The 12365-nt window shown below is 45.4% G+C and overlaps 1 long non-coding RNA gene across 1 annotated transcript in view; it reads left to right on the top strand.

Moving 5' to 3' along the window:
• Nucleotides 1–12365, top strand: part of LOC115091976 — an 83119-nt gene that overhangs the window by 23428 nt on the left and 47326 nt on the right. The window contains exon 2 of the long non-coding RNA XR_003856867.1: nucleotides 11292–11394. This is a non-coding gene — a long non-coding RNA (uncharacterized LOC115091976). The remainder of the gene's footprint in view (nucleotides 1–11291; nucleotides 11395–12365) is intronic.

The raw sequence follows: 12365 nt of genomic DNA, 5'->3' as shown, positions 1-12365 counted from the left end.
ATGCTCTTTGGGGCAGATTTTTAAAGAATACGCGAGCGCGTACTTTTGTTTGCGCTCCAGGCGCAAACAAAAGTACGCTGGATTTTAGTAGATACGCGCGGAGCCGCGCGTATCTGCTAAAAACCTGGATCGGCGCGCGCAAGGCTATCGATTTTGTATAGCTGGCGCGCGCCGAGCCGCGCAGCCTACCCCCGTTCCCTCCAAGGCCGCTCCGAAATCGGAGCGGCCTTGGAGGGAATCCTCTAACGCCCTCCCCTCACCTTCCCTTCCCTTCCTCTACCTAACCCCCCCCCCCCTTACCTTTCTCCGGGGATTTACGCCTCCCAGAGGGAGGCGTAAATCCCCGCGCGCCAGCGGGCCTCCTGCGCGCCGGGCCGCGACCTGGGGGCGGGTACAGAGGGCACGGCCATGCCCCCGTACCCGCCCCCAAAACGCTCCCAGCACGCCCCCTAAACGCCGCGCGGTTCGGGCCCGCCCCCCAACACGCCCCCGACACATCCCCCTCGGAGAACCCCGGGACTTACGCGAGTCCCGGGGCTCTGTGCGCGCCGGTAGGCCTATTAAAATAGGTGCACCGGCGCGCAGGGCCCTGCTCGTGTAAATCCGGGCGGATTTACGCGAGCAGGGCTCTTAAAATCCGCCCCTTTATGTTTAATAAAACAGAGAAGTTAACACATCTTATCTAGTCAGAAGTCAAAAGAAACTTACTAATGACCTCTGACTCAGGCAGGTAGAGTGAGAAGGAAACACCGGGAGGAAGAAAATTGCCCAACAAATTACTCATGTTCAAAAGTGACCGCAAAACAACTAAAAAAATGTTCTCCCATTATTACAACCTTCATATTATGAAACAGATTGTAGTGTGCAAAAAGAGGAAGGACTTTAATTGGTCAATGGAAATTTAAAAAAATCAAAGTTACAACAGCCTAACTCCCCTGCAGTTTGCACGTTGGAAGGATCCAGCAACCCCACTTACCATGTAAATATGAAAGCCAAAACAAAAATGCCCCCAAATTCACTCTCAATTAGAAAAGAAAAATTCCAGTAGTCAAAAGCAAAAATATTTATCATGTCCTGTTTACATCTGCCACATTTCTCTGGATAACTTTATTTTATCCAGCTATACTCAGTGTTGAGACTGAGCCACCGAATATCTGGTTTAAGTTATCCATATAAGTTTGTCTGGAAAACTTACCCACAATGCCTGCAGCTCAATATCGGCCTCCTGGTTTTTTAGATGATTTCTCTAACCACTACCAAACTGCAAACTCCCTTTCCCTGGCTAAACAGCATGCATCACGTTGACCAGTAATTCCTTGTTAAAATATCCTAGACTTCAAAACAGAATACAAAGAATAAAAACTGCATAATATTATTATGCGGTGAGAGTAAAACTGTAAGCTCATCTGAAGGAAATTTAAATTCCTTCCATAACAGAGAGCAAAATTAAAGATACTGTGTAACGTTCAGTGGAAGGTGCTACTATCTTTTGCTCTGTGCTAATGAAATAATGCTTAGTGTGGGCGTATTAATTAGTAGTGCTACACAGTAGAGAAAATTAAGGTGCTATTTAAAACTTAACCTAAAAACACAGGTTGTAAGTCACTGTTTTCCTCGTCACATTTGTATCATTTACAACTGGAGTTCAAACTCTCTTAAAATTTGAAGGGAAAATAATGGCAAAAAGCCCAAATAGCAACTGTTGTAAAAGTAAACGTTTGGAAAATAATAATTTTAAAAAAAGAAAATAATCATCATGATTTGGAAGCAGATCTTCTAAGGAAGAGCCATCATAAAGATCCATTAATGCCCTCCCCTTTTCCAATGATCACCAGTTCATCCAGTTACATTCAAACCTTTTATTTTCCTTAAGTTGACATCAGATTGGAATATATTTATTCTTGTATATTTCCAGGCTAGAGTTCTGCCATCCCTGTCCAGCACCTGTTACTTCTTATGATAACTTTTAATCTGGAAAGTGGGTACATTCCTCTGCCCACGCCCAAGGATATGGCCATTTTATAAGAACATAAGAAATTGCCATGCTGGGTCAGACCAAGGGTCCATCAAGCCCAGCATCCCGCCTCCAACAGAGGCCAAAACCAGGCCACAATAACCTGGCAATTACCAAAACACCAAGAAGAACCCATGCTACTGATGCAGTTAATAGCAGTGGCTATTGCCCAAGTATAATCGATGAATAGCCATTAATGGACTTCTTCTCCAAGAACTCATCCAAACCTCCTCCGAACCCAGCTACACCAACTGCACCAACAACATCCTCTGGCAACAAACTCCAGAGCCCTATTGTGCGCTAAGTGAAAAAGAACTTTCTCCGATTAGTCTCAAATGTGCTACTCGCTAACTTCATGGAATGCCCCCCAGTCCTTCCACTATTCGAAAGTGCAAACATCCGAGTCACATCTACTCGTTCAAGACCTCTCATGATCCTAAAGACCTCTATAATATCCCCCCCCAGCCATGTCCTCTCCAAGCTGAACAGCCCCATCCTCTTCAGCCTTTCCTCACAGGGGAGCTGTTTAACACACGTGCATATATGTACGCCTGTTATAAAATAGCCTGACTGTACATACTTGTGCACGCAATAATAAGTGGACATGTGCCTATGCACGCAAATGCCACTTCTTCCGAGTAAGTGGGGGGGATTTTAAAAGACACGTGCACCGTCTTTACCAGTTTTCCCAGTTCATTCAAAGTTCACCCACATAAGGAATAGTACTCCCAATCCCCCCCTCCCCTAGTTTAATAGCCTCTCTTTCTCCCCTGTTAGCCCTGATTCTTAAAACCCCTCCAATCTATTTATTTTATATCTTGCACGTCGTCCATAGAAGTAGTAAAGGTGCGCAGCAGGGGACCCCGGTGTGCATCTATGCATGTAAGTATTTACCAGCTAATTTCAAGTTCAAATCCAGGAATGCCCTTGCCCTGCTCAGACCATGCTCACACCCCCACCACTTTTTTGGAACCCTTCACTTGTGTACTTAGGGGCAAGTACGCACATTTCCGGGCAGCTTTTAAAATCCGCTTGGTGTGCACTGACCCACCATGTGTGCATATCTCCCGGCTTAGACGTGCGCCAGGATTTTAAAATTCACTTTATTTTATTTATGGGAGTGATTATAAGACTTGGTATCTGTTAGGGAGGTTACTTGAAACAAACACTCTTATTCTATGAGATAACACCTCAAGATACAATAAGACCAATATTTCAATTTTTAAATACTGGCTAACATTCATGTAGATACCCCTTTCATCTCTATCCTTTGTTCTCCCTAGCTTAGGGTTTAGGTTAAGATTTAGGAGTGGGAGTTTGTAGACCATCCCTGACAAGCATCTTCCATGAGGCTCCTTGAACTGGTCAGCCAGTCTGCATAAATGTAGGCATAGCAGGGAAGAGGTGTAGTCTTTTTTTTAATTTTTGGATTATCTTGGCGAGGCTCTCAAATTCAGGCCTCACCGCCTGACACCAGAGAGGGCAAGGTACAGTGGCAGATTCATGACACTGCAAATAGTCTGGTAGGGATTGTCTTGTTGGAAGAATAGTCTCAGGAGTTTTTCTTCTTTTTTCTGTGTTGTGGAAGTACTAGTTTCGGTCTTCAGGAGGAATGTACCCCCTGCCTCGAGGAGAACGGGACAAAGAGAATTGGATGTGGTGGAGCAGGAACTGGTAGGGATTTTGAGAAGATTGTGTTCTTGTTTTAGTTGGGAGGAATTTTTATGCCATCATTCCTTCCTAGAAGTTGAGATTGAGAAGGAATCTTTTTCTGTTTTTTTTGGGACTTTCTACCACAGAGGACCCTGGGAACTTCAGAGGAGAGAGGAGAACCCAGTACCCATCACTTTCATCCCCTGGAAAAGAGTTTTCCCTGGCACATGTCACCTACAGGACACTTATTCAGAGGAGCAAGCCTAAGACAAAAAGGATTCTTGGATTTGTGTGAAGATAGATTGGAGACAGTCTGCTGATTATTTTGGAGATTTTTGGTTACAGTAAATTTTATGTTGGAACACCCCATCAGAGTGTCCAGGGTCTTATTAAGGGCTAAAGGGGATCCTAAGTCCAAGTAATCCAGCTATATGTGTAAACCAATGAGAGAAGAAGAGTGAAAGACTGTTTCCCCTTGATTGCCTTGGAGGTTATATCCTCTTCTCCCCCCATACATATAGGGCCAAATTTTAAAAGGTGCGCGCGGGCATAGATTTGTTCGCTCAACCTGGCGCGAACAAGATTTTATAACATGCGTGTGCTGCCATGAGCATGTTATAAAATCTAGGGTCGGTTCATGCAAGGGGGTGCACAATTGTACAACGTGCACACACTGAGCCGCGCGGCCTTGGAGGGAACTTTCCTTCTGCCTCCCCCCCTTACCTTTGTCGGGTAAGTTGCGCCTGCCTACTGGCAGGCATAGCTTACGTGCGCAGGCCAACGGCCGGCCCACAATCCCGGGCACAGCAGCAAATGCCCGCTGTGCCTGGAGGCTCTGCCCACACCCCGCCCCTTTTTGCAAGCCCCGGGACATACGCACGTCCCGGGGCCTGCACGCATCGCCGAGCCCATGCAAGATAGGCTCGGCGCATGCAGGGGCAGCTTTTATGGGATTACGCGCGTAACCCTTTGAAATTCTGCCCCATAGTGTACCCCTACATTCTGGGCCTTCATGGGGAAAAAAGAGGTTACATTTATATGGGGAAGCAGGGGAAAACAGAAGACTACAATAGTGTATGAGTAGGGAAAGATGGAAGAGTCGACGGGGTAAAGCTGCAGGTAGAGGGTATGGAGAAAGGAAGGGTGATAGAATGGGGGTTCTGGAGGAGGAAGGAAGGAAGGGCATGGAATGGGAGGTAAATGTGAAGCAACTACAAGGGATATTTCTCCCTAAGTGGCTTATAGGCACAGTCTGTATTTGTTTCCATAAGAAATATTTGGTTCATAACATATTTGCCTAAAATGAATTACTTTTCTGCTGGACATGGGGGTATTTAACTCCTATTTTCATTAGTGGCTTTGGTCCCCTTGCAGGTGGAGAACTGTATAGAAAGTTTTCTGTAGTGAACGGGGAAGAGAGGAGATGACAGGAAGCAGTGTTAGTAAAACTGACTAATTACATAACCTATCTGACTAGGTAAATTGCTAGTGTAACCCGGGTTATCAGTAAGCTCTGGAGTTTAGTGACAATGTCAATTAGGGAGAGAATAGGTTAGATTCGAGGGAGGTTCCATTCAACTGCAACTCCTCCCTTTGAGGAGCCTGGAGTGGCCATCCCCCTGTGAGTCTATTTAGGAGCTCTCCACAGTGAGCTCAGGGAGCAGTCCTTTAGGGATTGGTGAACCCTGAGGGTAAGCCACCCTGGGATAGGGAAGATACACCCCTGATATGGTGGTAACCTGCTTTGAGGAGGGGACTCTGCTGTTCTGCCCCCTTCCTTCCTGCTAGAAACAAGAGAACTGCTTGTTTCAAAGAGAGTCCCTCACATCAAGGATCCAGAGAGAACTAAAGAGACTGTGTAAGATCAAGGAGATCTGAAGATCTGCTAACCATGAGTAAATGAAACAATGTCACTCGGTAAGCAATTTAGTCCATAAAAGAGGAAGGGAGACAGCACACATAGGAGCCGATTTTAATTCCTACGCGCGTGGGTTACATTTGTGCAATCCCCCCTCTATCAAAAATATACTATGTGGAGACAAATAAAAAAGGAGTAAACTCAGAGAATAAGATCGTAGAACCACAGCTGAATATTTCAGATTTAATCGAGTCATCTCTGGAGACAGAAATTCTAAATAGAGCCACATTGCATATTTCCTTTGTATTTCCAGCTGATAGGGATGCTATACTTCGTATGTTTATGAGGAATAGGATGCAGAAATTTCACTGGCCCCTATATGGATTTATCCAGATTTATCCCGCCAAACACAGATAAGGAGGAAGAAGTTCCTCGAAATGAAAAATGAGGTAGAACGTAAGGGAGGGAAAATGTTAGTAAGGTTCCCGTGTAAATGCGAAGTTATGCGTCAGAATCAGAAATTTATTTTCTATGATATTACCCAATATAGGGGTAGATTTTAAAAGAAGCGCGATCAGCCTACTTTTGCTTGCGCATCAGACTCAAGCAAAAGTACGCTGGATTTTAGTAGATACGCGCGGAGCCGCGCGTATCCACTAAAATCCTGGATCGGCGCACGCAAGACTATCGATTTTGTATAGCCTGCGCGCGCCGAGCCGCGCTGCCTCCCCCCGTTCCCTCCAAGGCCGCTCCGAAATCGGAGCGGCCTCGGAGGGAACTTTCCTTTGCCCTCCCCTCACCTTCCCCTCCCTTCCCCTACCTAACCCACCCGCCCGGCCCTGTCTACACCCCCCCCTTACCTTTGTCGGGGGATTTACGCCTCCCGGAGGGAGACGTAAATCCCCGCGCGCCAGCGGGCCTGCTGCGCGCCGGGCCGCGACCTGGGGGCGGGTACGGAGGGCGCGGCCACGCCCCCGGGCCGTAGCCACGCCCCGTACCCGCCCCCAAAACGCTGCCGACACGCCCCCGGAACGCCGCGACGACCGGGCCCGCCCCCCGACACGCCCCCGACACGCCCCCCTCTGAGAACCCCGGGACTTACGCGAGTCCCGGGGCTCTGCGCGCGCCGGGAGGCCTATGTAAAATAGGCTTCCCGGCGCGCAGGGCCCTGCTCGCCTAAATCCGCCCGGTTTTGGGCGGATTTAGGCGAGCAGGGCTCTGAAAATCTACCCCTAAGAGTATTTTTAGATTCACAAGCCCAAGAATCCTAGGTTTAGGCTTAAGAGGCATAAAAGGATAGACAGGTGCCACCTTATTTTTTCAATTGTACTATGTTTCCTAAATACCGCTTGAAAGATTCCAAAAAAAATATGACTCCTAGTGGATTTTGGTTAAATCCATTTTGATAGATACAAAATTGTTTTGTTTCAATTATTATGATTATTACTATATTATGATATATATATTACTGTATCTGTAACTATTTTCTTTTTGTATTTGAAATAAGCATAAATAAAAAAATTAAAATAAAAAAAATAAAAAAAAAAGAATAGGTAAGCAATTTAGTCCATAAAAGAGGAAGGGAGACAGCACACATAGGAGCCGATTTTAATTCCTACGCGCGTGGGTTACATTTGTGCGCGCTACTCGGCCGAGCCCAAGGGGAGCCCCGATGGCTTTCCCCGTTCCCTCCCAGGCCGCTCTGAAATCGGAGCGGCCTCGTAGGGAACTTTTTTTGGATCCCCCCCACCTTTCCCTCCCTTCCCCTATCTAACCCACCCCCTGGCCCTATCTAAATCCCCTCTACCTTGTTCAATGGAGTTATGACTGCCAGCTGGCCAGGTCCTGACACAGGCCGCTGTGTCGGGGCACTTGGCCATGCCCCCGGACTGCCCCGGACTGCAGACACGCCCCCGGACCACCCATTTTAGCAAGTCCCGGGACATACGCACATCCCGGTGCTTGCACGCGCCACCGAACCTATGCAAAATAGGCTCAGTGCACGCAGGGGCAGATTTTCTCAGGTTACGCATGTATGTTACGCGCGTAGCCTTTGAAAATCTGCCCCTGAAGTAGCAGATATCACGGCAAGCCAGCGAAAACAGAGTGGTGTCCAGAATTCTGCAGCCGTACTAATTCCAGAGGAGAAGATCTAAATCAGTGCACCCCAGCCAGTCACAACAGATCTACAGAGTCAGATTTAAGTGTGCACACTTCATCACAGAATCACATAATCTTAGTTAGAACAATACAGTGAAGACGATATCAGGAACAAAGATAATTGATAAGACAAAATATTAGTAAGTTATAGACCTCTGAGAAATGTTTATTTGAACTGAGTCACAGACAACACATATATATAGCAAAGGAAACACAGAGAAAATAATAGCAAATTTCAAGTTTGGAAAACATACAAACAAACTTTTTAAAAAAATTCATGCTAGTAAATATACTGACCTAGTAAACTATCTTCCAGAAGAACAGGAGCCACTGAAAAGAAAAGTAAACCAAAGAGTCAAGTTCCTTAAAAACTAAGAGCTGTGAAAGCAATTAATTTTAGTTTCATAAATCAATTGAAGTTTAATATTAAAATAGAAAAAAAAGTTAATTATCTGACAGCCTGAGTAGAACTAGTTCTGAAGTTCATTCTAGGCTATTCTGAAAAAAAAAATTGATGATGTGGAGTTAGAATAAGTAAAACTTAGGTGGACATACACAATTGTTTCAGGGTATTTTCACTGAGTAAAGTTATAATAAATGTCAAAATAATTTTTTTTTAAGTTCAATTATGAATTTTTTTTGTCTAAATTGTCTGAATCATTTATTTACCATTGGGTTCTATGTTCCATCTCTCTATCCCTGGGAGACTTGCTGGATAAGTTCTGGACCCCTATTCCTATTCTTGGAAGATCCAGTAGGGAGGAGAATTTATTTTTTCTATCCCTTATCCTCTTGGTATTTATACTTTTTGACTCCTCTGTCACCACCTGAAATTCCTTAGCCATCCAAAAATACTTCAGCCACTGCAGCAGGAGAGTCACTACTATCACCCCAGTGTGGAGGGTGCTTAGATTCTGCTCAAGAGGAAAGTGCCAGAGGGTTGTCTCTCCAGCATGTCCTCCAAATGGGGGGGGGGGGGGGGGGGGGGGGGCATCATTTCAAGAGAACATTGGATGGAAGAGAATGGCTGGAGGTCTAGGCATGGGCCTAGGTTTAGGCTGATGCCGAGGCGATGAGACCCAGCCTTCATGAAATTAGGGAAAAGCAAGAAAAAAAAAAGAACCATTTTAAAAACAATATCAAACTAAAAATGACATGAAACACAAATAGACAAAAAAAAAACAAAACACTGCACACCCCTAGGGGAGAGCACAAATATATTTGCTGGAATATTTGATACTGATCAAATTCAAGAAAATATTGGTAATTTAGAAAAGATGTATCGTACCTCACTAAAATCATTTTGTAAGTTTTCAGGAAACGAAATATGTCAGGATGTTATATTGGTTCTTCTAAAAGTGATAATGCCAAAAACAATCTCAAAAATGTTCCATTTATGTGACATGCCAGAAATAGAGAAGATTCTCACTGCACAATGGGGTGGATTTTAAGAGCCCTGCTCGCCTAAATCCGCCCAAAACCGGGCGGATTTAGGCGAGCAGGGCCCTGCGCGCCGGGAAGCCTATTTTACATAGGCCTACCGGCGCGCGCAGAGCCCCGGGACTCGCGTAAGTCCCGGGGTTCTCCGAGGGGGCGTGTCGGGGGCGGTCCCGGTCGTCGCAGCGTTTTCGGGGCGTGTCGGCAGCGTTTTGGGGGCGGGTACGGGGGCGTGGCTACGGCCCGGGGCGGTCCGAGGGCGTGGCCGCACCCTCCGTGCCCGCCCCCAGGTCGCGGCCCGGCGCGCAGGAGGCCCGCTGGCACGCGGGGATTTACGCCTCCCGGAGGGAGGCGTAAATCCCCCAACAAAGGTAAGGGGGGGGTATAGACAGGGCCGGGCGGGTGGGTTAGGTAGAGGAAGAGAGGGGAAGGTGAGGGGAGGGTGTTAGAGGATTCCCTCCGAGGCCGCTCCGATTTCAGAGCGGCCTCGGAGGGAACGGGGGTAGGCTGCGCGGCTCGGCGCGCGCCGGCTATACAAAATCGATAGCCTTGCGCGCGCCGATCCAGGTTTTTTAGTAGATACGCGCGGCTCCGCGCGTATCTACTAAAATCCAGCGTACTTTTGTTTGCGCCTGGAGCGCAAACAAAAGTAGGCTATTCGCACTCCTTTTAAAATCCGCCCCAATGCCAGAGGTTTTAGTGGGGGCCAGACTTTCCAAGTTCCCCACATAAATGGATGGGGAAGGCCCTACCACTCTTCCCCATGATCCTATGCCTCTTCCAGTTACTTAAACATAGCTGGTAAGTGGTATTCCAGAGGTAGGGAAGTGGAGAAAGGATATATTAAAATGCAATGGCCCTATAACAGATCCATGGGACACTCTACTATTCATCAAACACAATCTGACTTAGGTTCCCTCACGTATTTGAACCGCAAAAATTACTCCCGACCATTAAGAACAATATTACTTCTATAAAAATTCTTTTATAAAGATTATATAGGCAATTGTCTATCAAAGAAACTTATGTATGTAGTGTGGTATCCCTGTGACTTGTTATACATAGGAAAGATTATGAGAAAACTTAAGACTCGTTTGAGCACAAAAGAGCCATCTAAACCATCCATAAATCTATTTACAAAACCTCATACCTCGACCTCAGGATCCCATTGCAGCTACATTCATCCTCCCATCCGTTGAGATCTGCTCAAAAAGGCTCTCTAAAAACCCCTCCACTCAAAATATCTTCAAACAAAAGAGCCTTCTCCACAGCAGGTCCTAACCAATGGAACTCTCTCCCTTCAGATCTTAGGCTCGAACAATGCCCCATCACATTCAAGAAAAGACTTAAAACCTGGCTTTTCACACAAGCCTACGCCTGAGTTGGACTTTACAAACACCCTCCCTTCCTGGACAATTTCATTTTATCCCACATTGATTAATAATCCTAGAATTAATTGCAAATCCCTCCTGCCAATTTTCAACCACTTGTTACATGATTGATTCATTCTAATCGCTAGTCTATAAGATTGCTGTTATTTAAATTGATGTTTTATAATGTGTTATTTAATTCAATTTTTTCCAAGTTCCTCATTTTCCTTGTTCTCTGTAAGACACACGTGTTAAGTCATTTCAATGTTATATGTAAACCGAAGTGATTAGTAACATTGTTACCAGAACCTCGGTATATAAAAAAAAAAGTTAAATAAATAAATAAATAAAATGTAAAAAAACAGAGGCACCACTGGTACAACATTGTTTAGATAAGGGATATGAGTTTGAAGACCTGAAACATACAGTTTTGGAAGCGTTATGCAGTGATGTGAGGGGTGGTAATATGAATCAAAGGTTACTCCAAAAGAACAATGGTGGATTTTTAAATTAAACATGATGCATCCTGCAGGACTAAACAAAGAAGTGGATTGGTCAGTTTTTATGTGAAGGGAGAAATCCGATTGGTTGTTAATGAAGTAAGTGGCTGTCTATAAAAACAAACACTTCCATTTAGTGGCGTTTAAGCGGTATTCACCATCTTTGGGAGAGCTGCAGATAGGAGCCTAGTTGGGACGGATAAAAAAGAGTAAGCTCTGCTGTAAAGCATTTAATGAGAGAAGAAAAAGCTAAATAATTTTTAGAGATGATGTATGATAGTTGTGTTCTTTGATTTTAGGAAAACGAGTCCCCTGAAGAAGGCGTGGTAAGATGCCGAAACATTGTCAATGTTGGGCATAGAGCAGTGGGAGCACCGCGATGGGTATTATAAGCAACACAAGGTATTATAGATGCAAGAAGAAATATAAGTGCAAGTAAAGCCAAGAAAAGATAAGTTCAACAAAAATTCTTTTTAATAATGGGAAAGTAGGCACAAAAGTAAAAATAAGTTTAATGGAAAAAAAGAGTTAAAATGTTATATGGGAAGTAATAAATGATGTAAAATCTAGTGCTTCTGCATGATACTGGTTGAAGCCCATTGTAGGCAAGAGCCTAGAGATTGTATTAAAAAGAGCTTCCAATTTCGATACTATTTCCCTATATAATATTTATAACTGAGAGATGCAAGACTCGCTCGTTCCCTTTACCCCCCCCCTAACTTTTCCCCATCTTATGATCTGTCCCACAAATCACAGACAAGTGTTTTATTGGTATAATGCAGGCCGCAGTTTATTTCCAATACCCGAGCCCGTTAATTCAAATACAATACAACTTTCCCCCACCCACATATATGTTATTTTCCCCTGGACCCCCCACCTCTTCCAGTGGTAGGGCCATGTCATCCAAAGCCTCCGAGCATCGGCCCCCCTCCTGCTCTTTGGCAATCTTGTGTAGCAGCCCCCCCGCGCTACACAAGATTCTCCCCCCCTTTTAACTTTAACAATACAATCAATAACAACCTTTCGGGCTCGGGTTTACCGCCAACTGCGACAAGAACAACAAACTTCGTCAACATATAACAAACCACTCTACAACCGGGCGGGTGGGCGGGAAAACCTCAACTTACTGCCTCAGTCTTTCCTCGCCGACTGAGCGCGAACACCCCAACCGTTGATTCCCTTCCCTTCCCTAACCAATCCCTGCCTTCTATTTGAATGTCTCTCCCCCCCATTGGTCCTATCATCCTTCTACTCCCCCCTCCCTTTCCTTTCCTTCTTGCTACTTCCCTTCCCTTCGTTCGCTTGCCTCCAGTTAAATTCGCAGTGCGAGACTAGCTCGCCCTGCTTTAACTAACTGAGAGATGCAAGACTCG

This window comes from Rhinatrema bivittatum, chromosome 5 (genome assembly GCF_901001135.1).
Source record: "Rhinatrema bivittatum chromosome 5, aRhiBiv1.1, whole genome shotgun sequence".
Lineage (NCBI taxonomy): Eukaryota > Metazoa > Chordata > Amphibia > Gymnophiona > Rhinatrematidae > Rhinatrema > Rhinatrema bivittatum.
The sequence above is the reverse complement of the archived record's forward strand: the minus strand, read 5'-3'. Positions and strand labels throughout refer to the sequence as shown.